Below are 4,954 nucleotides of genomic sequence, written 5' to 3'. Positions count from 1 at the left end.
TGAACTATGGGAGGAAACTGGAGCACCCGGAGGAAACCCACGCAGACACGGGGAGAACGGGGGCGGCACGGTAGCACAGTGGTTAGCACTGCTGCTTCACAGCTCCAGGGTCCCGGGTTCGGTTCCCGGCTCGGGTCACTGTCTGTGTGGAGTTTGCACATTCTCCTCGTGTCTGCGTGGGTTTCCTCCGGGTGCTCCGGTTTCCTCCCACAGTCCAAAGATGTGCGGGTTAGGTTGATTGGCCAGGTTAAAAATTGCCCCTTAGAGTTCTGAGATGCGTAGGTTAGCGGGATTAGCGGGTAAATATGCGGGGGTAGGGCCTGGGTGGGATTGTGGTCGGTGCAGACTCGATGGGCCGAATGGCCTCCTTCTGCACTGTAGGGTTTCTATTCTATGAACGTGCAAACTCCGCACAGTCACCCGAGGCTGGAATGGAACCCGGGTCCGAGGCAGCAGTGCTAACCACTGTGCCACCTGTACGTTTATGTTGTGAACAGTGGCTGTGTCCTTGATCCTTGTGGATTTGGGACTTTGTCCTATTCCTGACTGTTGACACAGGAAGACAGATTGTGCTAGAAATCTCACCCAGCCATTTTGTGTTACTCTCTTTAATCAACGTGACACCTCCCGTGTGAAAGAAGAGTTGTTTCTCTCTTCCTGTTTTTGTCCGTATTGATTCCTGTAGTTAGAGCATTGCAATGTTTGCCAGTGGTGCTGACTTCTGACCGTGTGCATGGGTCAAACCTCTTCCTGTTTGAATGGAATATGCATTTTCTTCTGAATAAACTTCTGGCACAGAATCCCTGTGCAATAAACACCTTTTACAACAGTTAATTGTAGAAGAAGAAAGCAGCAGTTTTTAAGGTACTGACTAATGTGCCTGGAGTTGGGTTGTTTTTACACCATGGTTAGAGTTTCTGCAGTAAGAGTTTTAACAACACCAGGTTAAAGTCCAACAGGTTTATTTGGTAGCAAATACCATTAGCTTTCGGAGCGCTGCTCCTTCATCAGATGGAGTGGAAATCTGCTCTCAAACAGGGCACAGAGTTTCTGGCCAGGGACAGGAGGGTTGCTCCCAGAACGCCTGAACTTCCAGTGAGAGCTTCTCTTGGCACAGTGACCCTGGATCCTTCAGGATTCAGTTTGTATTGGGGAGGAAGGGTGGGGGGGGGTAGTAAGGGGGCACATGGAGGGGGTGGGCAAGGGAGAGAGGGAGAGAAAGACTTGGGGGCAGCGACCTGAGAGATAAAACAACAAGGAGCAAGAAGCATTTCAGCAGAGCGAGCCTAGTCCCATCCAGCCACACCAGCACTTCATTTCTGTTTAACAGAGATTATCTCCCAGGTTTGTGCAATCTGTTGTGAACCACGGACAACCCAGATTCAACCACAAGGTTGAAAAGATCTGAAGAGAATCAGGAACTTGCATTTAAAATAATGTCAGAGTTGGGTTTTAATTAGTGACTGGTTGTAAGAGGCTGGGGTTATTTTATTATCTGCACATCCGCTACTGGCTCTGTTCGCCCTCAGTATCCATGTGCATGGAATCTCTTAACCTTTGCAAATTGTGTAGGAGGTTCCTGCTTTCGTTGTGTTTTTCTAACAGCAACCAGCATGCAGTTTCTATGTCAAACCACACACAGCTGCAGCTGAGGAGTGTGTGTCCGTGCCGCTAGCTGTGATGTCTGAGGGGGGAGGGTTGAGTGGGCTGGGGGGGGGGAGCATCAACAAGGGAGGAACGGCCTGTTAGATTACTGACTATACAGGAGCTGTCACCCTGTGCTGCTGCCCCATTGCCCTCTCCATGACCTTGGTCCAGATATATTAGGGTCATTGATTGGTTGAATAATATTTTCCCAATATTTCACCCTGTGAGAAATGGTGGAAATGATTTGTTGGGCTGTAATTCACTTTGTAGCATTTGGATGGTGATATCGTATCAATGTCAGACGGGCAGCAAACTGTCCAGACTGAATTTTGTAACAATTTGAGGCAGAGCGAAAGGGTCTTGGTGTCATTGTAGTTCCCTGATTTCACTGGACACCTGGGAAACCATCGGCGGTGACACGAGGAGGTACTGAGGCTGTTTCGCTGTCTGAATCTGACTGCGAGTGGATCTGTGCTCAGATCATTTGCATATTTCAGATAAAGTATAGGCCGGAATCTTGCTGGGACGCACCTTGAATCGCCAACACAGTTTAGACTCTCACTGGGATACAGTTCCTGAAGGTGCTGACTCCCACTGGGATACAGTTCCTGAAGGTGCTGACTCTCACTGGGATACAGTTCCTGAAGGTGCTGACTCTCACTGGGATACAGTTCCTGAAGGTGCTGACTCTCACTGGGATACAGTTCCTGAAGGTGCTGACTCTCACTGGGATACAGTTCCTGAAGGTGCTGACTCCCACTGGGATACAGTTCCTGAAGGTGCTGACTCTCACTGGGATACAGTTCCTGAAGGTGCTGACTCTCACTGGGATACAGTTCCTGAAGGTGCTGACTCTCACTGGGATACAGTTCCTGAAGGTGCTGACTCTCACTGGGATATAGTTCCTGAAGGTGCTGACTCTCACTGGGATACAGTTCCTGAAGGTGCTGACTCCCACTGGGATACAGTTCCTGAAGGTGCTGACTCTCACTGGGATACAGTTCCTGAAGGTGCTGACTCTCACTGGGATACAGTTCCTGAAGGTGCTGACTCCCACTGGGATACAGTTCCTGAAGGTGCTGACTCTCACTGGGATACAGTTCCTGAAGGTGCTGACTCTCATTGGGATACAGTTCCTGAAGGTGCTGACTCTCACTGGGATACAGTTCCTGAAGGTGCTGACTCTCACTGGGGGACAGTTCCTATTCAGGTCTGTTTTGGACGGAATTTGGATTTGCGAAGGTGTTGGGGTGTGTGGGCAGGAAGGAAAATGGAGTTAAGGTCATAATCAGATCAGCCACGATCTTATTAACCAGCCGCGCTGGCTAATGGATCAAACGGTCATTCTTCTCTTCATATTTCTTTTGATCTTTGGAATTCCCCCCTTTCACCCTAACCTATCGGATGTGACTCATTGCTGAGTCGGATCTGATTCAGTTCTGAGGCATCTGCCCCGCTATATTAGACTGAAACCCAGATATGAAACTCAGTTTCCTAGAATCAGTAGCTGATGATGGTGAGGAACTGTGTGTGGAATGGGGGTAATGGCCTGATCCAGGATATTGCGGTCACTTCACTGCCCTGTCACAATGTTCTGGCTGTTGTATTGTGGGTCTGGTTTTATCTGTTCCCTCCGTCTTGTGTTTTTTGAGGTTGACTCAAATCCAGGCAGGATTTTTCTTCCAAGAACAATGTATTCAGAGCAAGGCTCTCCACTGCCAACAACCAGCTGTGAGCTCAGCATCTCAACTTGCATAAGTGCCAGTAAAATGGAATTCATTAAGTCCTGGCCTGGGCAAGTGAAGGAATAGAATTTCTCTGCTTTTGTACGAGTGCGATGAACTGTGCCGGGCTGTGTTTCCATTTGTGGGAGGTCTATAGCTGGGTAATGTCCAACTCCTGATCATAAATTCTTACATCTGGAGAAACGGAATAAAAATCCTGGACTATTATTTATTTCAGTTTTAATCTATCCAAATGTCTGACCCTCGCTTTCGTTCATTGGACTCAGAAAACAAATATCGATTAGATCCTGCAAACTGAGCATTGGACAGTGTCCAGGGTTTAGCCCCTCTTGGCCATCGGAACAGCCTATTAACAACCACACATTTCCAGACTGGAATTCCAGTAATACTGATTACTGCACATTCTCCTCGTGTCTGCATGGGTTTCCTGCGGGTGCTCCGGTTTCCTCCCACAGTCCAAAGATGTGCGGGTTAGGTTGATTGGCCAGGTTAAAAATTGCCCCTTAGAGTCCTGAGATGTGTAGGTTAGAGATTAGCGGGTAAATATGTGGGGGTAGGGCCTGGGTGGGATTGTGGTCGGTGCAGACTCGATGGGCCGAATGGCCTCCTTCTGCACTGTAGGGTTTCTATGATTCTCCACTTTTACCTTCTGGGGCTGGAAACCCCTTATTCTAACCAGATTTTAGCTGCATCTCTCGCAACCTTGTGATGCTCCAAAGTGCGTTATAGCCAATGAAAAGCGAGCATTGCAAGTGTGGTCATTGTTAAAATGTTGGAAATTGAGCAGCCAATTTGCTCCTGACAGAGAGCAACAAACATGACGGGCATTCATCTAGAACCGCTTCTAATAGTTGATTAGGCATCCATTAATGTACATGTGAAAGATGACACCTCTGACAGTGCGGCGCCCCCTGGGCACGGGCAGTGCGCCCCCCCCCCCCCGCATGGGCAATGCGGCACCCCCTCGGTGCTGCACTGGAACATCAGACTAGACTTTATGCTGGGGTCTGTCTAGTGGGTATTGACAGTAAGAAGTTTAACAACACCAGGTTAAAGTCCAACAGGTTTATTTGATAGCAAAAGCCACACAAGCTTTCGGAGCTCTAAGCCCCTTCGAAAGCTTGTGTGGCTTTTGCTACCAAATAAACCTGTTGGACTTTAACCTGGTGTTGTTAAACTTCTTACTGTGTTTACCCCAGTCCAACGCCGGCATCTCCACATAGTGGGTATTGAGCCAGGTCCTTTGGAGCCGGACGGGTATTTGGGGGGAATGTGCTCTGGCTGATTGAGGTATTGGGCGGGAATGTGTCCTGGCTGATTGACCTGTTCCATGTGTTTGTGGTTTGGGTAATGCTATTTACTGAGTCTCACTTTGAAGCTTCACCTTTAAACCAATCAGCATTGACTCCTCAGCGCAGCCCTAAAATACAAATATTTGAGCTTCTGAATGTCAAACTGTTGCTTTAAAATTTTTTTTTACCAGGTTCATGTGCAATGTGCCTTCGTGTTTGACACATGTCACTTTCTTCACCCCACCCTAATACCCACCGCCCAGTGGGAAT

The sequence above is a fragment of the Mustelus asterias genome, unplaced genomic scaffold (genome assembly GCF_964213995.1).
Source record: "Mustelus asterias unplaced genomic scaffold, sMusAst1.hap1.1 HAP1_SCAFFOLD_2872, whole genome shotgun sequence".
NCBI classification, from domain to species: domain Eukaryota; kingdom Metazoa; phylum Chordata; class Chondrichthyes; order Carcharhiniformes; family Triakidae; genus Mustelus; species Mustelus asterias.
This window is presented reverse-complemented; position numbering follows the sequence as displayed.